The sequence below is a fragment of the Acipenser ruthenus genome, chromosome 35 (assembly GCF_902713425.1).
Source record: "Acipenser ruthenus chromosome 35, fAciRut3.2 maternal haplotype, whole genome shotgun sequence".
Classification (NCBI taxonomy): Eukaryota; Metazoa; Chordata; class Actinopteri; order Acipenseriformes; family Acipenseridae; genus Acipenser; species Acipenser ruthenus.
The window spans coordinates 3,803,778-3,827,121 of record NC_081223.1 but is presented as its reverse complement, the minus strand read 5'-3'; the positions used below and the strand labels follow the sequence as shown (position 1 = coordinate 3,827,121).

Sequence of the window (23,344 nt, the reverse complement as noted above, 5' to 3'; positions counted from 1 at the left end):
AACACCAATCACAAAATGTTTTAGTACAAATATTTATTGTAGAGAATGCAGAGTATGCGATTTAACAGAAAAGTATGCTGTATATACACATTCATTTGGCATCAAACCTAACTTGGTTTGAGGGTTCGCTGCCTGGCCAACTGGACAAGGCTGAGACCCCCAAAAAGAACAAGCCGGTCTCAATGCCACAATTAGAATTGAATATAGCCCACTTGAAGGTTTAGCCAACCTTTAACAAATGATCATCAGCACGCAGGAGAGGAAAACAAAACCCATTTTTGGGAAATAAACCTCTGGGAATCCATGGCTGATTTGATTGCCCTTCCTCCAGGCAGGCTACTAACACTTAAGAGCACATTTCTGTAAAAGCATTTTTAGGCTCCATAATATTTGTTATAATGTAAACTTGGTAAGCACTGGAGGATCAACAACCTAACCGTTTGATAAGAGAGTCTGGAACTCAGTGGGAAAAAGCTGCTACGATTCTGAAGGAAGGACCGGAAAACTGATCAGCTGCGAATCCGGACCTGGAAATAAATCAGATGAAAAGGTGAAAGAAGAACAAATGTTGGGTGACGATTGTTCAGTTTTCGTTATTAAACAGCGGGCCTGAGGGTGATGCACCCTGAGAAAGATGGACAAGAGAGAAAGGGGTCATATGGGCCAACATGGGAGTTTAATTTATAAACAAAATTGAAAAGCTTTCTCTAATCTTCCTGGTCCGTTTTACTTCTTTTGAGCAGGAAGGAAAGGGTATCAGATGAGGGGATTGCTAGGTCAGAGATTAAGGGGTGAATCTGGGGGTTGAATTTGAGAGCGATGTAGACTCCCAGCACCTATGGGAACCCAAGAAGGCTAAGAGAAAGAGCTTTAAAGGTTTTATCTAAAACAGGTAGGAGTAGCTGGAGCAGATGAGAGGTACCAAGAGAGTACGTTGATGGCAATAGGTAGGCAAGCAGGAGGAGAAAGAGATTCTGATAGTTGAAGCCCTTTCAGGATTAGTGAAATTTGTGAGTTGCAGAGTGTAGAGCTGGGACACTGAAATTAAGTTGAGTTTGTAGAAAAACTTGATGCCGGAAATTCAAATCTTATAGCTCTGTTCTTAAGGGACATAAAATAGGATGACGCTACGGGCACTGAAAATGATGGAAAGGAATGTTGAATGCAAAGTGAAATTTTAAAGCAATTCCAGGATGACCAGTACATTTGCAGTGAGCGGGGAGTGATGCTGAGAAGAGTTGTTTCTTGAGCCTGCAGAAATCAGGGAATGCAACAGGTGGCTCACATGAATGTCAGGTCTGAAAAATGAGGAATCTGAGTTTGCAGGAGGTCGTCTTCGGAAGCCAATGCTCTGAATCTCTGCATTTGGAAACAAGAAAGAGAATCGATTATATTCAGGTGGCTGAGAATGTGTTGAGCTCTGAAAATGAACTGATGAGTAACAGATAAACAGGTAATCCTTCTGAATATTCTCATTATATGGTGGGAGAATGAACGATCTTGTTAAAGATTTAGACTGTAGGTGAATTGTGAGTGGAGAAGAATGGATTTTGAGCCCAGGAAGACCCCCAAAAGGAGTGCGTCTACAGCAAATGGACACATTTTGCGCAATGACAAGGAGTGATCAGTTATAGGAATAATGCTGAATTCGTTGGGCCATGGAGCAGAAAACCAATTTTCCCTTGTAGTATCCTCCAAAGCCAAGAGAGGGAGCTGCATCTTTGAACGGCTGAATGTCTTTGTGCAGCAGGAGACAGTTGTCGTAAAAGAAAGTACTGCCATTCCTTTCTTTTAGTAGGAGCTCCCACAGGCGGAGTTCCTTGCGGAAAAAAAAAGAACCAAACCATGAGTATGACATCATTGAGGGAATCGACAGAAAGGATCAAATAGAGAGAAGGTAGGAGATAAAAGCTCTGCCTCGAGGATTTATCCATATTGCAACGCATATGACATGGTTTATTTAAATTTCCAGAAAGCTTTTGACAAAGTCCCACATAAAAGATTAATTTCTCAAACTGAACGCAGTAGGGATTCGAGGAAATGCATGCACATGGATTAGGGAGTAGTTAACATGTAGAAAACAGAAGGCCTCCAGAGTATGCAGTATTGTGGCCCTGACTGATATTCAAAGAAATGGGAACGGTTTTGAAAGTGTTTCAATAAACTGCCGATAAGCTGAAAGAAAAGCACCTCACAGAGAAGAGACCACTATGGGGTCGTGATTGACGCCCATGGTGGCCAGGGAGGTCACTGCAGGGGCCTGCTGAATGCCTGCAGTGAGGGGAGGGTAACCTAAAAGGTTACATTTGGAAGACCGCGGAGGTAAGGAATAGAAGGGGGCTGTTGGGCCCTGTTGAAGCGCGCAGCTGGAAGAAAACCGTTTGACAGAGAAGGGAGCACTATGGGGGCCTGCTGGACGCCCATAGTGGCCAGTGAGGTCACTGCAGGGGCCTGCTGGACGCCTGCAGAGAGGGGAGGTAACCAGAAAGGTTACAGTTGAAGATGAAGGGAGCACTATGGGGGCCTGCTGGACGCCCATAGTGGCCAGCGAGGTCACTGCAGGGGCCTGCAGTGATGGGGGGTGGGGAACGCGGGAGCAGCCGCTCCCAACTGTAATTACTGATTAGAGGAGACATCAAAATGGAGCAAGGTAACCAGTGGTGTACTACAGGGATCAGTATTAGGTCCTCTGCTATTCCTAATCTACATAATGATTTAGATTATGGCATAGTAAGCAGACTTGTTAAATTTGCACACAACACAAAAATTAGGTGGAGTGGCAAACACTGTCGCAGCAGCGAAGGTCATTCAAAATGATCTAAACAGCATTCAGAACTGGGCAAGCACATGGCAAATGACATTTAATAGAGAAGTGTAAAGTACTGCACACAGGCAAGAAATGTGCATTATAAATATCATATGGAAGATATTGAAATTGAAGGAATCTTTGAAAAAAAAAAAACCTAGGAGTTTATGTCGACTCAGATATGTCTTCATCTAGACAATGTTGGGAAGCTGTAAAAAAGCCAACAAGATGCTCGGATATATTGTGAAAAGTTTTGAATTTAAAATCAAGGGAAGTAATGTTAAAAATGTACAATGCATTAGTAAGACCTCACCTAGAATACTGTGTTCAGTTCTGGACACTTCATTAAAAAAAAAAAAGGATATTGCTGCTCCAGAAAGAGTGCAAAGAACAGCGACCAGAATTGTCCCGGATTTAAAAGACATGTCGTATGCAGACAGGCCAAAAGAAAAGAAGCTATTCAGACTTGAACAAAGACTACGCGGTGATCTGATTCAAGCATTCAAAATCCTAAAAGTTATTGACAAAGTCAACCCAGGAGACTTTTTGAACCAGGACCAGGGGTCACAAATGGAAATTAGACAAAGGGGCATTCAGAACCGAAAATAGGAGGCACTTTTTTTTTTTTTTTTTACACAGAGAATTGTGAGGGTCTGGAACCAACTTAGTAATGTTGAAGCCGACAGCCTTCAAGAAGCTTCTTGATACTCTGAGATCAATAAGCTACTAACAACCAAACGAGCAAGATGGGCTGAATGGCATCCTCTTGTTTGCAAATCCTCCCATGCTCCCATGTAGATTAAATGGCCTAGGAGGGACAGAAGATTGCGTTTAGTAGGAGGGGGACTGGACAGAAAAGTGGAAATATAAAAAATACAATCCCCTGAGGACAGGCTCAATGGGCATGATTTTAAATGTGTTTGATATATTGGCTTTAGCCAGTCATGCGTTTTTCCCAGCAATTTTGATTAAGAATATGGCGTGGTCGATTTGCATATTGCAGGGAGCAATCTTCGTGAGGGACTGTTGATGCTGGGTGTGATGGAGTTACGGTGAGCGGAAATGAAGGAAGTTACAAGCGGAATAGCACAGGTTCCTTCAATGAAGTTATTACAAATCTGGCAAAACAATCTCTGGATACAAATGCTCAAAACTGCCGATGAGCAGAAAGAAAAGCATTTCACAGAGAAAGAATCACTATGGGGGCCTGCTGGACGCCCATAGTGGCCAAAGAGGTCACTGCAGGGGCCTGCTGGACGCCTGCAGTGAGGGAAGGGAACCAGAAAGGTTATAGTTGGAGGTGAAGGGAGCACTATGGGGGCCTGCTGGACGCCCATAGTGGCCAAAGAGGTTATTGCAGGGGCCTGCTGGACGCCTGCACTGAGGGAAGGGAACCAGAAAGGTTATAGTTGGAGGTGAAGGGAGCACTATGGGGGCCTGCTGGACGCCCATAGTGGCCAAAGAGGTCACTGCAGGGGCCTGCTGGACGCCTGCAGTGAGGGGAGGTAACCTGAAGGGTTATAGTTGGAGCCAGAATGCTCAGGAACTGGTAAATGAGCCTTTGATTGACAGGTGCGATGGTCCTGCTTTCGGATTTTTCCGGTAGTAGACGCGCTTCGTGGAGATGCAGTCGGTGCGGGCGAGGTGTTTCAAGTCCGCTTATAATACGCGGAAATAGGGCTAGTTTCTTGAGTCGCGGGTTGGAATTTGTAAAAAAACACCCATACTGACATGGGTTGGGCTTGTTTTGTCGTGAGACTTGGCAACACTGGGTAAAGCAACGATCAGTGCTGACGTCATAGCGCCTGCGACGGGACGGATGAAATAAAGTAAACAAATTCTCCTTACGTGCTGTAGATTTGAATGGGATGTTGTTGCTACGAAGATAAAGCTGTAGCCGGGAGATCGTCCAGTCTCTGATTTCAGGAGTTGCGGAGGAACGAGTGCCCAGGCGGGAGCTACAGCAGACAGGAGAAGCAGACATCTGGGCAGAGAAGTTTGGAGTGGTAATACCGCCGACCGAAGTTGTTGTGGAGTTGGCCCGGGAAGGGCTGGTTGAACTGGTTGCGTGGATCTCGGCTCCGGGGAAACAGCAAACAGATCATCATTCGTCGAAACGGAATAATCCAGAATGCAGCCCATGATGCGTGCATGTACGATGAAATCAAAACGCAACTGAGAGATAAGTGAAGAGGGTATTTATAGTGCTAACAATTTAAATTAGCTAATGTGTAAATTGGAATGATTCAATTTGGTGATGCGGAGATTGGTGTCTGACCCTCCTCCCGAACTTTAATTATAAATTTCAATAAGCAGGCAGGTGACAGAAGCAGTAAAAATAAACTCACAGGTAGCTGTGGTGGTTAGGGTTCAGGCTCCCATCATCCTCCTGAAACATCTCATTGGGTTTTACATTTCACCACAACCCACTGGTCCATAGCAACACTCTTTCTATTCAATTGATTATTATTATTATTATTATTATTATTATTATTATTATTATTATTATTATTATTTATTTTTTTATTTTTATTTTTTAACACAAGTGTACGTTTTGATCAAAACCTAATGTTAATGAGACAATATGGATGGCAAGGCTGCAAATCTAAACACCATCATGCAGATAATTCTTTCTATTTTATTTATTTATTTATTTGGGTTGTATTATTTGTCATCCTTAAAAATCCTTTGGTATATTGATAATTTACCCCTAATCCTTGCACTGTGTCTAAAAATAGTTTTTTGCTGCTGTGCTTAAGACCAAGCATTCAACTTTCAAGTGGTTCTAAGAATTCCAACTACTTGCTAAATTCGGGTGTAAATGGATCTCAATAAAGAGGCTGAATAAAGGAGACTCAGTGACAGGCTGTTCCGAACACGGTCACACCTCCCTCCCTGGAAGTAAAAAGAATCATTCTGTAAGCATTCATTCTTTGAATTGTTTACCTCCATGTTAAGAAAGCTATGCATCTTAACAGATGATATATGGTAAGACAACCACTTTTAAACCCCAAAGTTATCCCGCAGATTTATAAGCTTACATTTTGAAGAAAATATTTTGACACTTTTAGACGTTAAGGTAAAAAATAAAAATAAAAATAAAAAATAAAATAAAAAAACCACAATGCTAGGGCAGCAGTGTGGAGTAGTGGTTAGAGCTCTGGACTGGGGGTAAATGGGGCAAAACATTTGAAAGACGGAGCGGTTATCTTTTACATGGTAGCAGGGCAGCAGTGTGGAGTAGTGGTTAGGGCTCTGGACCGGAAGGTCATGGGTTCAATCCTGGTAGGGGACACTGCTGCTGTACCCTTGAGCAAGGTACTTTATAGAAATAAATAATAATAATTTAGATTGGATTTTTAAAGAACAGTAACATTCTTTGGAATAGTTAGTTTGTAAATATACTTGATTCATTGTTTGCCAAATTGACAAACACAGATTTATACAACTCTAAGCACCCTCATCCTGAGGATATTTGGATCATTCTGTTACAGGCTATTTTAATTATATAAATGTGCATTTTGAGTCTCTTACCTAAAGTCTGAGTTGCTTTATATATATATATATATATATATATATATATATATATATATATATATATATATATATATATATATATATATATATATATATATATGAATTTACACCTTATGAGCAGAGTGGAACAACTGGGGGTCTAAAAAACGCAGATAGCATTTGTTAGAGGAAGTTGACCCAGAAAATCGTTTGCTAGGTGTAAAACCTTTCGGATAGCAACTTTATGATCTACCACATTAGCAGACGTCTTGTCTGGGACCGGGGCTGGAACAGCCTGTCACTGAGTCTCCTTTATTCACCCTCTTTATTGAGATCCATTTACACCGAATATAGCAAGTAGTTGGAATTCTTAGAACCACTTGAGAGTTGAATGCTTGGTCTTAAGCACAGCAGCAAAAAAACTATTTTTAGACACAGTGCAAGGATTAGGGGTAAATTATCAATATACCAAAGGATTTAACGTATTTGGGAGGAAAGAAAACGGATCATCTCTGATTTACGACGTTTCCATGGTTTGGCCCGGCCACTGCCGTGTGGCTTGTTAAAACGATGAGTTCAGTTTTTTTCTGCTGCTTGGTAATTCAGTTATGCGGCAACAGCAGCAGAGTGGCGCAGCGGAAGCGTGCTGGGCCCATAACCCAGAGGTCGATGGATCGAAACCATCCTCTGCTAGCTTGTTTTTCTTCTGTTTGCAAAGCAGTTTTTCTAAAATATTAACTGAAGGCAAGACTTCGTATTATATTCGCAATCAGGGAAATGTGCACATTACTGGACACATTTAAATCGACAACTGACCTCGAAAACGTTAGGTTTTCTATCAAATTCGTTTCTTTACAAATGACATTGCTTTCTTTTCTTTTTAAATTGTTCCCAGAAAGACCAAAAGATAAAGCCCTTGGGAATACGTCAATATTGCCAGCTCCTGCATATGTCAGCTCTTGAACTCTCTTAAAAATTGAGCTCTAAAACGTTTGCTTTGCAAGTTAATTAACAACCGTAACACTCAATAGCGTTTAATCCATGCGTTAATTAAATTCGGTTATTGATTTGTTCACATATTACAATGCTGTTTTCAGGATTCCCGCATATTCTGAACATGCACAATGTAATATGGCAATGGAATGACAGGGAAACCACTGCTTTTTTCCCTCTGGTCGTATTTTGTCACGCTGACTACTATCCATATGAAAGTGCCGCAGTCACCTAAAGGATAAGGCACTAGCCTCCTAAACCAGGGATTGTGGTTTGGTCAATGTTTTATTAAAAACAAACTGTATGTATTTGTTCTTGGTCTGTGATATGTTTATAGAACTTGGTACTTTACACAAAGTAGTTTTGGCCAAGTAGTTAAGGTGATGGACTTAAAAGATGTTGGAGTTTCCCTGCTCATGTTCACATCCTGCCGACTATGTGCCCCTTTTTATGTTTTCTTTGTTAATTTGTAAATGTCTGTTAAGCTTTAAGGCATCAATCATTACTTGCTGTACTTTAAGTTTCTTCAAAACTAGTATTTGTAGAGCTGTTTTCAATATAACATGCAAGGAAGTGTTAATATGACTTTATTACCCAACTATGTCATTGAAGACTGGCCAACATTAATTTGGGAGTCATTTTAATTTATTGGGCAGTATCAAATGAAACATAAAAAAGAATCGCAATACAATAAATCTCTGTTTGATCGCTATACAATCGATATGTTGTGTAGGCTAAATTGTTTAAATAAATGCACGGAAACATTCAAATCCAAACACGTTAAAAAACAAAATAGTGCGGAATAGAAACAACGAAGGCTTTGACCTCAACGTGATTTGAACACGCAACCTTCTGATCTGGAGTCAGACGCGCTACCGTTGCGCCACGAAGTCCGGACATACTACATGCTTGTTATGCAATGCTAGAGTGCACAGCAAGCATGCCAAACGCATGGTAATGCCGATGCTGATACTTGGAAAACACTCGGTATCACCAGGGTTATAGGAAACAGCCGACTCGATACGTGATCGTAGCCAGCAGGGCTATGAAGTTGTCGCAAGTGTGTTTAATTCTCAGCTTTAAAAGTAAAGAAAACATTAAACAACTAGTTTAAATCAGTAAAACTAGTATTTAACTAGGATTCTCTCAGCGCGTCTCCTTTGAATGCGCACTGGCACAAATGGGCTTTGATCGTCTAATTACGTGGCAGAATGTAATAATGTATTGGGTTAATTTACCAACAAAAGAAACATAAACAAACGTGTATGTATTTATTTGTGAATAAACTATCCTGCTTCTACGATGGGACCAGGGATCTTACATCGGCAATCTAATGACAGGCCAACCCCAGAGAGACTTTGTCTTGACCAGGGATTGATATAATTTAAAAACAAACTGCTGTGGTTCCACTGGGGATCGAACCCAGGGCCTTCTGCGTGTAAAGCAGACGTGATAACCACTACACTATGGAACCTTGTCGAAACAGTGGTGGTGCTCCTAAACTATTGTCTACATGCAGCATCTCAAATAATTGCAATCATTTATCAGACCCTTCGGCGTTGTCTTTTTAAGAATTAACGCTGCCAGACCGAACACAGGCCAACATTCAATCAATTAATCATATATATTTTCTATAGCGCCCCATATGCGCTTCAAAAAATCTATTTGAAAAGAAGAAAATATCTAATTGTAAGCCTGGTCGAACAAAAGAAGTCTTCTGTGTAATTTTAAACAAAGAGCGCTTTCCACGATTTAAGATGCTTTCGAGAGACAGAATGTTGGAATTGGCCGCCGAAACTGGGGAATAAAACTGCCTGTGATCAAAGTGGGCAGAAAAGTTGCATACTTTGCATAACGTATTTGGGAGAAAAGAAAACGGATCATCTCTGATTTACGACGTTTCCATGGTTTGGCCCGGCCACTGCCGTGTTGCTGGTTAAAACGATGAGTTCAGTTTTTTTTTCTGCTGCTTGGTAATTCAGTTATGCGGCAACAGCAGCAGAGTGGCGCAGCGGAAGCGTGCTGGGCCCATAACCCAGAGGTCGATGGATCGAAACCATCCTCTGCTAGCTTGTTTTTCTTCTGTTTGCAAAGCAGTTTTTCTAAAATATTAACTGAAGGCAAGACTTCGTATTATATTCGCAATAGGGAAATGTGCACATTACTGGAACATTTAAATCGACAACTAACCTCGAAAACGTTAGGTTTTCTATCAAATTCGTTTCTTTACAAATGACATTGCTTTCTTTTCTTTTTAAATTGTTCCCAGAAAGACCAAAAGATAAAGCCATTGGGGATACGTCAATATTGCCAGCTCCTGCATATGTCAGCTCTTGAACTCTCTTAAAAATTGAGCTCTAAAACGTTTGCTTTGCAAGTTAATTAACAACCGTAACACTCAATAGCGTTTAATCCATGCGTTAATTAAATTCGGTTATTGATTTGTTCACATATTACAATGCTGTTTTCAGGATTCCCGCATATTCTGAACATGCACAATGTAATATGACAATGGAATGACAGGGAAACCACTGCTTTTTTCCCTCTGGTCGTATTTTGTCACGCTGACTACTATCCATATGAAAGTGCCGCAGTCACCTAAAGGATAAGGCACTAGCCTCCTAAACCAGGGATTGTGGTTTGGTCAATGTTTTATTAAAAACAAACTGTGTGTATTTGTTCTTGGTCTGTGATATGTTCATAGAACTTGGTACTTTACACAAAGTAGTTTTGGCCAAGTAGTTAAGGTGATGGACTTAAAAGATGTTGAAGTTTCCCCGCTCATGTTCACATCCTGCCGACTATGTGCCCCTTTTCTATGTTTTCTTTGTTAATTTGTAAAGGTCTGTTAAGCTTTAAGGCATCAATCATTACTTGCTGTACTTTAAGTTTCTTCAAAACGAGTATTTGTAGAGCTGTTTTCAATATAACATGCAAGGAAGTGTTAATATGACTTTATTCCCCAACTATGTCATTGAAGACTGGCCAACATTAATTTGGGAGTCACTTTAATTTATTGTGCAGTATCAAATGAAACATAAAAAAGAATCACAATACAATAAATCTCTGTTTGATCGCTATACAATCGATATGTTGTGTAGGCTAAATTGTTTAAATAAATGCACGGAAACATTCAAATCCAAACACGTTAAAAAACAAAATAGTGCGGAATAGAAACAAAGAAGGCTTTGACCTCGACGTGATTTGAACACGCAACCTTCTGATCTGGAGTCAGACGCGCTACCGTTGCGCCACGAAGTCCGGGCATACTACATGCTTGTTATGCAATGCTAGAGTGCACATCAAGCATGCCAAACGCATGGTAATGCCGATGCTGATACTTGGAAAACACTCGCTATCACCAGGGTTATAGGAAACAGCCGACTCGATACGTGTTCGTAGCCAGCAGGGCTATGAAGTTGTCGCAAGTGTGTTTAATTCTCAGCTTTAAAAGTAAAGAAAACATTAAACAACTAGTTTAAATCAGTAAAACTAGTATTTAACTAGGATTCTCTCAGCGCGTCTCCTTTGAATGCGCACTGGCACAAATGGGCTTTGATCGTCTAATTACGTGGCAGAATGCAATAATGTATTGGGTTAATTTACCAACAAAAGAAACATAAACAAACGTGTATGTATTTATTTGTGAATAAACTATCCTGCTTCTACGATGGGACCAGGGATCTTACATCGGCAATCTAATGACAGGCCAACCCCAGAGAGACTTTGTCTTGACCAGGGATTGATATAATTTAAAAACAAACTGCAGTGGTTCCACTGGGGATCGAACCCAGGGCCTTCTGCGTGTAAAGCAGACGTGATAACCACTACACTATGGAACCTTGTCGAAACAGTGGTGGTGCTCCTACATTATTGTCTACATGCAGCATCTCAAATAATTGCAATCATTTATCAGACCCTTCGGCGTTGTCTTTTTAAGAATTAACCCTGCCAGACCGAACGCAGGCCAACATTCAATCAATTAATCATATATATTTTCTATAGCGCCCCATATGCGCTTCAAAAAATCTATTTGAAAAGAAGAAAATATCTAATTGTAAGCCTGGTCGAACAAAAGAAGTCTTCTGTGTAATTTTAAACAAAGAGCGCTTTCCACGATTTAAGATGCTTTCGAGAGACAGAATATTGGAATTGGCCGCCGAAACTGGGGAATAAAACTGCCTGTGATCAAAGTGGGCAGAAAAGTTGCATACTTTGCATAACGTATTTGGGAGAAAAGAAAACGGATCATCTCTGATTTACGACGTTTCCATGGTTTGGCCCGGCCACTGCCGTGTGGCTGGTTAAAACGATGAGTTCAGTTTTTTTTTTCTGCTGCTTGGTAATTCAGTTATGCGGCAACAGCAGCAGAGTGGCGCAGCGGAAGCGTGCTGGGCCCATAACCCAGAGGTCGATGGATCGAAACCATCCTCTGCTAGCTTGTTTTTCTTCTGTTTGCAAAGCAGTTTTTCTAAAATATTAACTGAAGGCAAGACTTCGTATTATATTCGCAATCAGGGAAATGTGCACATTACTGGAACATTTAAATCGACAACTAACCTCGAAAACGTTAGGTTTTCTATCAAATTCGTTTCTTTACAAATGACATTGCTTTCTTTTCTTTTTAAATTGTTCCCAGAAAGACCAAAAGATAAAGCCCTTGGGAATACGTCAATATTGCCAGCTCCTGCATATGTCAGCTCTTGAACTCTCTTAAAAATTGAGCTCTAAAACGTTTGCTTTGCAAGTTAATTAACAACCGTAACACTCAATAGCGTTTAATCCATGCGTTAATTAAATTCGGTTATTGATTTGTTCACATATTACAATGCTGTTTTCAGGATTCCCGCATATTCTGAACATGCACAATGTAATATGGCAATGGAATGACAGGGAAACCACTGCTTTTTTCCCTCTGGTCGTATTTTGTCACGCTGACTACTATCCATATGAAAGTGCCGCAGTCACCTAAAGGATAAGGCACTAGCCTCCTAAACCAGGGATTGTGGTTTGGTCAATGTTTTATTAAAAACAAACTTTGTGTATTTGTTCTTGGTCTGTGATATGTTTATAGAACTTGGTACTTTACACAAAGTAGTTTTGGCCAAGTAGTTAAGGTGATGGACTTAAAAGATGTTGGAGTTTCCCCGCTCATGTTCACATCCTGCCGACTATGTGCCCCTTTTTTATGTTTTCTTTGTTAATTTGTAAAGGTCTGTTAAGCTTTAAGGCATCAATCATTACTTGCTGTACTTTAAGTTTCTTCAAAACTAGTATTTGTAGAGCTGTTTTCAATATAACATGCAAGGAAGTGTTAATATGACTTTATTCCCCAACTATGTCATTGAAGACTGGCCAACATTAATTTGGGAGTCACTTTAATTTATTGTGCAGTATCAACTGAAACATAAAAAAGAATCACAATACAATAAATCTCTGTTTGATCGCTATACAATCGATATGTCGTGTAGGCTAAATTGTTTAAATAAATGCACGGAAACATTCAAATCCAAACACGTTAAAAAACGAAATAGTGCGGAATAGAAACAAAGAAGGCTTTGACCTCGACGTGATTTGAACACGCAACCTTCTGATCTGGAGTCAGACGCGCTACCGTTGCGCCACGAAGTCCGGGCATACTACATGCTTGTTATGCAATGCTAGAGTACACAGCAAGCATGCCAAACGCATGGTAATGCCGATGCTGATACTTGGAAAACACTCGCTATCACCAGGGTTATAGGAAACAGCCGACTCGATACGTGTTCGTAGCCAGCAGGGCTATGAAGTTGTCGCAAGTGTGTTTAATTCTCAGCTTTAAAAGTAAAGAAAACATTAAACAACTAGTTTAAATCAGTAAAACTAGTATTTAACTAGGATTCTCTCAGCGCGTCTCCTTTGAATGCGCACTGGCACAAATGGGCTTTGATCGTCTAATTACGTGGCAGAATGCAATAATGTATTGGGTTAATTTACCAACAAAAGAAACATAAACAAACGTGTATGTATTTATTTGTGAATAAACTATCCTGCTTCTACGATGGGACCAGGGATCTTACATCGGCAATCTAATGACAGGCCAACCCCAGAGAGGCTTTGTCTTGACCAGGGATTGATATCATTTAAAAACTAACTGCAGTGGTTCCACTGGGGATCGAACCCAGGGCCTTCTGCGTGTAAAGCAGACGTGATAACCACTACACTATGGAACCTTGTCGAAACAGTGGTGGTGCTCCTACATTATTGTCTACACGCAGCATCTCAAATAATTGCAATCATTTATCAGACCCTTCGGCGTTGTCTTTTTAAGAATTAACCCTGCCAGACCGAACGCAGGCCAACATTCAATCAATTAATCATATATATTTTCTATAGCGCCCCATATGCGCTTCAAAAAATCTATTTGAAAAGAAGAAAATATCTAATTGTAAGCCTGGTCGAACAAAAGAAGTCTTCTGTGTAATTTTAAACAAAGAGCGCTTTCCACGATTTAAGATGCTTTCGAGAGACAGAATATTGGAATTGGCCGCCGAAACTGGGGAATAAAACTGCCTGTGATCAAAGTGGGCAGAAAAGTTGCATACTTTGCATAACGTATTTGGGAGAAAAGAAAACGGATCATCTCTGATTTACGACGTTTCCATGGTTTGGCCCGGCCACTGCCGTGTGGCTGGTTAAAACGATGAGTTCAGTTTTTTTTTTCTGCTGCTTGGTAATTCAGTTATGCGGCAACAGCAGCAGAGTGGCGCAGCGGAAGCGTGCTGGGCCCATAACCCAGAGGTCGATGGATCGAAACCATCCTCTGCTAGCTTGTTTTTCTTCTGTTTGCAAAGCAGTTTTTCTAAAATATTAACTGAAGGCAAGACTTCGTATTATATTCGCAATCAGGGAAATGTGCACATTACTGGAACATTTAAATCGACAACTAACCTCGAAAACGTTAGGTTTTCTATCAAATTCGTTTCTTTACAAATGACATTGCTTTCTTTTCTTTTTAAATTGTTCCCAGAAAGACCAAAAGATAAAGCCCTTGGGAGTACGTCAATATTGCCAGCTCCTGCATATGTCAGCTCTTGAACTCTCTTAAAAATTGAGCTCTAAAACGTTTGCTTTGCAAGTTAATTAACAACCGTAACACTCAATAGCGTTTAATCCATGCGTTAATTAAATTCGGTTATTGATTTGTTCACATATTACAATGCTGTTTTCAGGATTCCCGCATATTCTGAACATGCACAATGTAATATGGCAATGGAATGACAGGGAAACCACTGCTTTTTTCCCTCTGGTCGTATTTTGTCACGCTGACTACTATCCATATGAAAGTGCCGCAGTCACCTAAAGGATAAGGCACTAGCCTCCTAAACCAGGGATTGTGGTTTGGTCAATGTTTTATTAAAAACAAACTGTGTGTATTTGTTCTTGGTCTGTGATATGTTTATAGAACTTGGTACTTTACACAACGTAGTTTTGGCCAAGTAGTTAAGGTGATGGACTTAAAAGATGTTGGAGTTTCCCCGCTCATGTTCACATCCTGCCGACTATGTGCCCCTTTTTTATGTTTTCTTTGTTAATTTGTAAAGGTCTGTTAAGCTTTAAGGCATCAATCATTACTTGCTGTACTTTGAGTTTCTTCAAAACTAGTATTTGTAGAGCTGTTTTCAATATAACATGCAAGGAAGTGTTAATATGACTTTATTCCCCAACTATGTCATTGAAGACTGGCCAACATTAATTTGGGAGTCACTTTAATTTATTGTGCAGTATCAACTGAAACATAAAAAAGAATCACAATACAATAAATCTCTGTTTGATCGCTATACAATCGATATGTTGTGTAGGCTAAATTGTTTAAATAAATGCACGGAAACATTCAAATCCAAACACGTTAAAAAACGAAATAGTGCGGAATAGAAACAAAGAAGGCTTTGACCTCGACGTGATTTGAACACGCAACCTTCTGATCTGGAGACAGACGCGCTACCGTTGCGCCACGAAGTCCGGGCATACTACATGCTTGTTATGCAATCCTAGAGTGCACAGCAAGCATGCCAAACGCATGGTAATGCCGATGCTGATACTTGGAAAACACTCGCTATCACCAGGGTTATAGGAAACAGCCGACTCGATACGTGTTCGTAGCCAGCAGGGCTATGAAGTTGTCGCAAGTGTGTTTAATTCTCAGCTTTAAAAGTAAAGAAAACATTAAACAACTAGTTTAAATCAGTAAAACTAGTATTTAACTAGGATTCTCTCAGCGCGTCTCCTTTGAATGCGCACTGGCACAAATGGGCTTTGATCGTCTAATTACGTGGCAGAATGTAATAATGTATTGGGTTAATTTACCAACAAAAGAAACATAAACAAACGTGTATGTATTTATTTGTGAATAAACTATCCTGCTTCTACGATGGGACAAGGGATCTTACATCGGCAATCTAATGACAGGCCAACCCCAGAGAGACTTTGTCTTGACCAGGGATTGATATAATTTAAAAACAAACTGCAATGGTTCCACTGGGGATCGAACCCAGGGCCTTCTGCGTGTAAAGCAGACGTGATAACCACTACACTATGGAACCTTGTCGAAACATGCAGCATCTCAAATAATTGCAATCATTTATCAGACCCTTCGGCGTCTTTTTAAGAATTACCCCTGCCAGGCCGAACGCAGGCCAACATTCAATCAATTAATCATATATATTTTCTATAGCGCCCCATATGCGCTTCAAAAAATCTATTTGAAAAGAAGAAAATATCTAATTGTAAGCCTGGTCGAACAAAAGAAGTCTTCTGTGTAATTTTAAACAAAGAGCGCTTTCCACGATTTAAGATGCTTTCGAGAGACAGAATATTGGAATTGGCCGCCGAAACTGGGGAATAAAACTGCCTGTGATCAAAGTGGGCAAAAAAGTTGCATACTTTGCTTAACGTATTTGGGAGAAAAGAAAACGGATCATCTCTGATTTACGACGTTTCCATGGTTTGGCCCGGCCACTGCCGTGTGGCTGGTTAAAACGATGAGTTCAGTTTTTTTTTTTTTTTTTCTGCTGCTTGGTAATTCAGTTATGCGGCAACAGCAGCAGAGTGGCGCAGCGGAAGCGTGCTGGGCCCATAACCCAGAGGTCGATGGATCGAAACCATCCTCTGCTAGCTTGTTTTTCTTCTGTTTGCAAAGCAGTTTTTCTAAAATATTAACTGAAGGCAAGACTTCGTATTATATTCGCAATCAGGGAAATGTGCACATTACTGGAACATTTAAATCGACAACTAACCTCGAAAACGTTAGGTTTTCTATCAAATTCGTTTCTTTACAAATGACATTGCTTTCTTTTCTTTTTAAATTGTTCCCAGAAAGACCAAAAGATAAAGCCCTTGGGAATACGTCAATATTGCCAGCTCCTGCATATGTCAGCTCTTGAACTCTCTTAAAAATTGAGCTCTAAAACGTTTGCTTTGCAAGTTAATTAACAACCGTAACACTCAATAGCGTTTAATCCATGCGTTAATTAAATTCGGTTATTGATTTGTTCACATATTACAATGCTGTTTTCAGGATTCCCGCATATTCTGAACATGCACAATGTAATATGGCAATGGAATGACAGGGAAACCACTGCTTTTTTCCCTCTGGTCGTATTTTGTCACGCTGACTACTATCCATATGAAAGTGCCGCAGTCACCTAAAGGATAAGGCACTAGCCTCCTAAACCAGGGATTGTGGTTTGGTCAATGTTTTATTAAAAACAAACTGTGTGTATTTGTTCTTGGTCTGTGATATGTTTATAGAACTTGGTACTTTACACAAAGTAGTTTTGGCCAAGTAGTTAAGGTGATGGAATTAAAAGATGTTGGAGTTTCCCCGCTCATGTTCACATCCTGCCGACTATGTGCCCCTTTTTTATGTTTTCTTTGTTAATTTGTAAAGGTCTGTTAAGCTTTAAGGCATCAATCATTACTTGCTGTACTTTGAGTTTCTTCAAAACTAGTATTTGTAGAGCTGTTTTCAATATAACATGCAAGGAAGTGTTAATATGACTTTATTCCCCAACTATGTCATTGAAGACTGGCCAACATTAATTTGGGAGTCACTTTAATTTATTGTGCAGTATCAAATGAAACATAAAAAAGAATCACAATACAATAAATCTCTGTTTGATCGCTATACAATCGATATGTTGTGTAGGCTAAATTGTTTAAATAAATGCACAGAAACATTCAAATCCAAACACGTTAAAAAACGAAATAGTGCGGAATAGAAACAAAGAAGGCTTTGACCTCGACGTGATTTGAACACGCAACCTTCTGATCTGGAGACAGACGCGCTACCGTTGCGCCACGAAGTCCGGGCATACTACATGCTTGTTATGCAATGCTAGAGTGCACAGCAAGCATGCAAAACCCATGGTAATGCCGATGCTGATACTTGGAAAACACTCGGTATCACCAGGGTTATAGGAAACAGCCGACTCGATACGTGTTCGTAGCCAGCAGGGCTATGAAGTTGTCGCAAGTGTGTTTAATTCTCAGCTTTAAAAGTAAAGAAAACATTAAACAACTAGTTTAAATCAGTAAAACTAGTATTTAACTAGGATTCTCTCAGCGCGTCTCCTTTGAATGCGCACTGGCACAAATGGGCTTTGATCGTCTAATTACGTGGCAGAATGTAATAATGTATTGGGTTAATTTACCAACAAAAGAAACATAAACAAACGTGTATGTATTTATTTGTGAATAAACTATCCTGCTTCTACGATGGGACCAGGGATCTTACATCGGCAATCTAATGACAGGCCAACCCCAGAGAGACTTTGTCTTGACCAGGGATTGATATAATTTAAAAACAAACTGCAGTGGTTCCACTGGGGATCGAACCCAGGGGCCTTCTGCGTGTAAAGCAGACGTGATAACCACTACACTATGAAACCTTGTCGAAACAGTGGTGGTGCTCCTACATTATTGTCTACATGCAGCATCTCAAATAATTGCAATAATTTATCAGACCCTTCGGCGTTGTCTTTTTAAGAATTACCCCTGCCAGGCCGAACGCAGGCCAACATTCAATCAATTAATCATATATATTTTCTATAGCGCCCCATATGCGCTTCAAAAAATCTATTTGAAAAGAAGAAAATATCTAATTGTAAGCCTGGTCGAAGAAAAGAAGTCTTCTGTGTAATTTTAAACAAAGAGCGCTTTCCACGATTTAAGATGCTTTCGAGAGACAGAATATTGGAATTGGCCGCCGAAACTGGGGAATAAAACTGCCTGTGATCAAAGTGGGCAGAAAAGTTGCATACTTTGCATAACGTATTTGGGAGAAAAGAAAACGGATCATCTCTGATTTACGACGTTTCCATGGTTTGGCCCGGCCACTGCCGTGTGGCTGGTTAAAACGATGAGTTCAGTTTTTTTTTTTTTTTTTTTTCTGCTGCTTGGTAATTCAGTTATGCGGCAACAGCAGCAGAGTGGCGCAGCGGAAGCGTGCTGGGCCCATAACCCAGAGGTCGATGGATCGAAACCATCCTCTGCTAGCTTGTTTTTCTTCTGTTTGCAAAGCAGTTTTTCTAAAATATTAACTGAAGGCAAGACTTCGTATTATATTCGCAATCAGGGAAATGTGCACATTACTGGAACATTTAAATCGACAACTAACCTCGAAAACGTTAGGTTTTCTATCAAATTCGTTTCTTTACAAATGACATTGCTTTCTTTTCTTTTTAAATTGTTCCCAGAAAGACCAAAAGATAAAGCCCTTGGGAATACGTCAATATTGCCAGCTCCTGCATATGTCAGCTCTTGAACTCTCTTAAAAATTGAGCTCTAAAACGTTTGCTTTGCAAGTTAATTAACAACCGTAACACTCAATAGCGTTTAATCCATGCGTTAATTAAATTTGGTTATTGATTTGTTCACATATTACAATGCTGTTTTCAGGATTCCCGCATATTCTGAACATGCACAATGTAATATGGCAATGGAATGACAGGGAAACCACTGCTTTTTTCCCTCTGGTCGTATTTTGTCACGCTGACTACTATCCATATGAAAGTGCCGCAGTCACCTAAAGGATAAGGCACTAGCCTCCTAAACCAGGGATTGTGGTTTGGTCAATGTTTTATTAAAAACAAACTGTGTGTATTTGTTCTTGGTCTGTGATATGTTTATAGAACTTGGTACTTTACACAACGTAGTTTTGGCCAAGTAGTTAAGGTGATGGAATTAAAAGATGTTGGAGTTTCCCCGCTCATGTTCACATCCTGCCGACTATGTGCCCCTTTTTATGTTTTCTTTGTTAATTTGTAAAGGTCTGTTAAGCTTTAAGGCATCAATCATTACTTGCTGTACTTTGAGTTTCTTCAAAACTAGTATTTGTAGAGCTGTTTTCAATATAACATGCAAGGAAGTGTTAATATGACTTTATTCCCCAACTATGTCATTGAAGACTGGCCAACATTAATTTGGGAGTCACTTTAATTTATTGTGCAGTATCAAATGAAACATAAAAAAGAATCACAATACAATAAATCTCTGTTTGATCGCTATACAATCGATATGTTGTGTAGGCTAAATTGTTTAAATAAATGCACAGAAACATTCAAATCCAAACACGTTAAAAAACGAAATAGTGCGGAATAGAAACAAAGAAGGCTTTGACCTCGACGTGATTTGAACACGCAACCTTCTGATCTGGAGACAGACGCGCTACCGTTGCGCCACGAAGTCCGGGCATACTACATGCTTGTTATGCAATGCTAGAGTGCACAGCAAGCATGCAAAACGCATGGTAATGCCGATGCTGATACTTGGAAAACACTCGGTATCACCAGGGTTATAGGAAACAGCCGACTCGATACGTGTTCGTAGCCAGCAGGGCTATGAAGTTGTCGCAAGTGTGTTTAATTCTCAGCTTTAAAAGTAAAGAAAACATTAAACAACTAGTTTAAATCAGTAAAACTAGTATTTAACTAGGATTCTCTCAGCGCGTCTCCTTTGAATGCGCACTGGCACAAATGGGCTTTGATCGTCTAATTACGTGGCAGAATGTAATAATGTATTGGGTTAATTTACCAACAAAAGAAACATAAACAAACGTGTATGTATTTATTTGTGAATAAACTATCCTGCTTCTACGATGGGACCAGGGATCTTACATCGGCAATCTAATGACAGGCCAACCCCAGAGAGACTTTGTCTTGACCAGGGATTGATATAATTTAAAAACAAACTGCAGTGGTTCCACTGGGGATCGAACCCAAGGGCCTTCTGCGTGTAAAGCAGACGTGATAACCACTACACTATGAAACCTTGTCGAAACAGTGGTGGTGCTCCTACATTATTGTCTACATGCAGCATCTCAAATAATTGCAATAATTTATCAGACCCTTCGGCGTTGTCTTTTTAAGAATTAACCCTGCCAGACCGAACGCAGGCCAACATTCAATCAATTAATCATATATATTTTCTATAGCGCCCCATATGCGCTTCAAAAAATCTATTTGAAAAGAAGAAAATATCTAATTGTAAGCCTGGTCGAACAAAAGAAGACTTCTGTGTAATTTTAAACAAAGAGCGCTTTCCACGATTTAAGATGCTTTCGAGAGACAGAATATTGGAATTGGCCGCCGAAACTGGGGAATAAAACTGCCTGTGATCAAAGTGGGCAGAAAAGTTGCATACTTTGCATAACGTATTTGGGAGAAAAGAAAACGGATCATCTCTGATTTACGACGTTTCCATGGTTTGGCCCGGCCACTGCCGTGTGGCTGGTTAAAACGATGAGTTCAGTTTTGTTTTGTTTTTTCTGCTGCTGGGTAATTCAGTTATGCGGCAACAGCAGCAGAGTGGCGCAGCGGAAGCGTGCTGGGCCCATAACCCAGAGGTCGATGGATCGAAACCATCCTCTGCTAGCTTGTTTTTCTTCTGTTTGCAAAGCAGTTTTTCTAAAATATTAACTGAAGGCAAGACTTCGTATTATATTCGCAATCAGGGAAATGTGCACATTACTGGAACATTTAAATCGACAACTAACCTCGAAAACGTTAGGTTTTCTATCAAATTCGTTTCTTTACAAATGACATTGCTTTCTTTTCTTTTTAAATTGTTCCCAGATAGACCAAAAGATAAAGCCCTTGGGAATACGTCAATATTGCCAGCTCCTGCATATGTCAGCTCTTGAACTCTCTTAAAAATTGAGCTCTAAAACGTTTGCTTGCAAGTTAATTAACAACTGTAACACTCAATAGCGTTTAATCCATGCGTTAATTAAATTCGGTTATTGATTTGTTCACATATTACAATGCTGTTTTCAGGATTCCCGCATATTCTGAACATGCACAATGTAATATGGCAATGGAATGACAGGGAAACCACTGCTTTTTTCCCTCTGGTCGTATTTTGTCACGCTGACTACTATCCATATGAAAGTGCCGCAGTCACCTAAAGGATAAGGCACTAGCCTCCTAAACCAGGGATTGTGGTTTGGTCAATGTTTTATTAAAAACAAACTGTGTGTATTTGTTCTTGGTCTGTGATATGTTTATAGAACTTGGTACTTTACACAAAGTAGTTTTGGCCAAGTAGTTAAGGTGATGGACTTAAAAGATGTTGGAGTTTCCCCGCTCATGTTCACATCCTGCCGACTATGTGCCCCTTTTTTATGTTTTCTTTGTTAATTTGTAAAGGTCTGTTAAGCTTTAAGGCATCAATCATTACTTGCTGTACTTTAAGTTTCTTCAAAACTAGTATTTGTAGAGCTGTTTTCAATATAACATGCAAGGAAGTGTTAATATGACTTTATTCCCCAACTATGTCATTGAAGACTGGCCAACATTAATTTGGGAGTCACTTTAATTTATTGTGCAGTATCAAATGAAACATAAAAAAGAATCACAATACAATAAATCTCTGTTTGATCGCTATACAATCGATATGTTGTGTAGGCTAAATTGTTTAAATAAATGCACGGAAACATTCAAATCCAAACACGTTAAAAAACGAAATAGTGCGGAATAGAAACAAAGAAGGCTTTGACCTCGACGTGATTTGAACACGCAACCTTCTGATCTGGAGTCAGACGCGCTACCGTTGCGCCACGAAGTCCGGGCATACTACATGCTTGTTATGCAATGCTAGAGTGCACAGCAAGCATGCCAAACGCATGGTAATGCCGATGCTGATACTTGGAAAACACTCGCTATCACCAGGGTTATAGGAAACAGCCGACTCGATACGTGTTCGTAGCCAGCAGGGCTATGAAGTTGTCGCAAGTGTGTTTAATTCTCAGCTTTAAAAGTAAAGAAAACATTAAACAACTAGTTTAAATCAGTAAAACTAGTATTTAACTAGGATTCTCTCAGCGCGTCTCCATTGAATGCGCACTGGCACAAATGGGCTTTGATCGTCTAATTACGTGGCAGAATGCAATAATGTATTGGGTTAATTTACCAACAAAAGAAACATAAACAAATGTGGATGTATTTATTTGTGAATAAACTATCCTGCTTCTACGATGGGACCAGGGATCTTACATCGGCAATCTAATGACAGGCCAACCCCAGAGAGACTTTGTCTTGACCAGGGATTGATATAATTTAAAAACAAACTGCAGTGGTTCCACTGGGGATCGAACCCAGGGCCTTCTGCGTGTAAAGCAGACGTGATAACCACTACACTATGGAACCTTGTCGAAACATGCAGCATCTCAAATAATTGCAATCATTTATCAGACCCTTCGGCGTTGTCTTTTTAAGAATTACCCCTGCCAGGCCGAACGCAGGCCAACATTCAATCAATTAATCATATATATTTTCTATAGCGCCCCATATGCGCTTCAAAAAATCTATTTGAAAAGAAGAAAATATCTAATTGTAAGCCTGGTCGAAGAAAAGAAGTCTTCTGTGTAATTTTAAACAAAGAGCGCTTTCCACGATTTAAGATGCTTTCGAGAGACAGAATATTGGAATTGGCCGCCGAAACTGGGGAATAAAACTGCCTGTGATCAAAGTGGGCAGAAAAGTTGCATACTTT

The 23,344-nt window shown here is 40.0% G+C and overlaps 21 non-coding genes across 21 annotated transcripts; 7 read left to right on the top strand and 14 right to left on the bottom strand.

Annotated features, from left to right (window-relative positions):
• The first annotated feature begins 6,943 nt into the window (after positions 1–6,943).
• trnam-cau (transfer RNA methionine (anticodon CAU)) lies at positions 6,944–7,015 on the top strand. The gene has a single exon. It is a non-coding gene; the product is annotated as a tRNA-Met (tRNA).
• Positions 7,016–8,136: 1,121 nt separating this feature from the next.
• Positions 8,137–8,208, bottom strand: trnaw-cca (transfer RNA tryptophan (anticodon CCA)). Its single transcript has one exon. It is a non-coding gene; the product is annotated as a tRNA-Trp (tRNA).
• Positions 8,209–8,716: 508 nt separating this feature from the next.
• Positions 8,717–8,789, bottom strand: trnav-uac (transfer RNA valine (anticodon UAC)). Its single transcript has one exon. It is a non-coding gene; the product is annotated as a tRNA-Val (tRNA).
• A 523-nt stretch (positions 8,790–9,312) lies between these two features.
• trnam-cau (transfer RNA methionine (anticodon CAU)) lies at positions 9,313–9,384 on the top strand. Its single transcript has one exon. It is a non-coding gene; the product is annotated as a tRNA-Met (tRNA).
• A 1,120-nt stretch (positions 9,385–10,504) lies between these two features.
• Positions 10,505–10,576, bottom strand: trnaw-cca (transfer RNA tryptophan (anticodon CCA)). Its single transcript has one exon. It is a non-coding gene; the product is annotated as a tRNA-Trp (tRNA).
• A 508-nt stretch (positions 10,577–11,084) lies between these two features.
• trnav-uac (transfer RNA valine (anticodon UAC)) lies at positions 11,085–11,157 on the bottom strand. Its single transcript has one exon. It is a non-coding gene; the product is annotated as a tRNA-Val (tRNA).
• Positions 11,158–11,681: 524 nt separating this feature from the next.
• trnam-cau (transfer RNA methionine (anticodon CAU)) lies at positions 11,682–11,753 on the top strand. The gene has a single exon. It is a non-coding gene; the product is annotated as a tRNA-Met (tRNA).
• A 1,121-nt stretch (positions 11,754–12,874) lies between these two features.
• On the bottom strand, positions 12,875–12,946 carry trnaw-cca (transfer RNA tryptophan (anticodon CCA)). Its single transcript has one exon. It is a non-coding gene; the product is annotated as a tRNA-Trp (tRNA).
• A 508-nt stretch (positions 12,947–13,454) lies between these two features.
• trnav-uac (transfer RNA valine (anticodon UAC)) lies at positions 13,455–13,527 on the bottom strand. Its single transcript has one exon. It is a non-coding gene; the product is annotated as a tRNA-Val (tRNA).
• A 524-nt stretch (positions 13,528–14,051) lies between these two features.
• trnam-cau (transfer RNA methionine (anticodon CAU)) lies at positions 14,052–14,123 on the top strand. The gene has a single exon. It is a non-coding gene; the product is annotated as a tRNA-Met (tRNA).
• A 1,121-nt stretch (positions 14,124–15,244) lies between these two features.
• trnaw-cca (transfer RNA tryptophan (anticodon CCA)) lies at positions 15,245–15,316 on the bottom strand. The gene has a single exon. It is a non-coding gene; the product is annotated as a tRNA-Trp (tRNA).
• A 508-nt stretch (positions 15,317–15,824) lies between these two features.
• trnav-uac (transfer RNA valine (anticodon UAC)) lies at positions 15,825–15,897 on the bottom strand. The gene has a single exon. It is a non-coding gene; the product is annotated as a tRNA-Val (tRNA).
• Positions 15,898–16,396: 499 nt separating this feature from the next.
• On the top strand, positions 16,397–16,468 carry trnam-cau (transfer RNA methionine (anticodon CAU)). Its single transcript has one exon. It is a non-coding gene; the product is annotated as a tRNA-Met (tRNA).
• A 1,121-nt stretch (positions 16,469–17,589) lies between these two features.
• On the bottom strand, positions 17,590–17,661 carry trnaw-cca (transfer RNA tryptophan (anticodon CCA)). The gene has a single exon. It is a non-coding gene; the product is annotated as a tRNA-Trp (tRNA).
• A 508-nt stretch (positions 17,662–18,169) lies between these two features.
• trnav-uac (transfer RNA valine (anticodon UAC)) lies at positions 18,170–18,243 on the bottom strand. The gene has a single exon. It is a non-coding gene; the product is annotated as a tRNA-Val (tRNA).
• Positions 18,244–18,777: 534 nt separating this feature from the next.
• On the top strand, positions 18,778–18,849 carry trnam-cau (transfer RNA methionine (anticodon CAU)). Its single transcript has one exon. It is a non-coding gene; the product is annotated as a tRNA-Met (tRNA).
• Positions 18,850–19,969: 1,120 nt separating this feature from the next.
• On the bottom strand, positions 19,970–20,041 carry trnaw-cca (transfer RNA tryptophan (anticodon CCA)). Its single transcript has one exon. It is a non-coding gene; the product is annotated as a tRNA-Trp (tRNA).
• A 508-nt stretch (positions 20,042–20,549) lies between these two features.
• On the bottom strand, positions 20,550–20,623 carry trnav-uac (transfer RNA valine (anticodon UAC)). The gene has a single exon. It is a non-coding gene; the product is annotated as a tRNA-Val (tRNA).
• Positions 20,624–21,153: 530 nt separating this feature from the next.
• Positions 21,154–21,225, top strand: trnam-cau (transfer RNA methionine (anticodon CAU)). The gene has a single exon. It is a non-coding gene; the product is annotated as a tRNA-Met (tRNA).
• A 1,120-nt stretch (positions 21,226–22,345) lies between these two features.
• trnaw-cca (transfer RNA tryptophan (anticodon CCA)) lies at positions 22,346–22,417 on the bottom strand. Its single transcript has one exon. It is a non-coding gene; the product is annotated as a tRNA-Trp (tRNA).
• Positions 22,418–22,925: 508 nt separating this feature from the next.
• On the bottom strand, positions 22,926–22,998 carry trnav-uac (transfer RNA valine (anticodon UAC)). The gene has a single exon. It is a non-coding gene; the product is annotated as a tRNA-Val (tRNA).
• Positions 22,999–23,344: the final 346 nt, after the last annotated feature.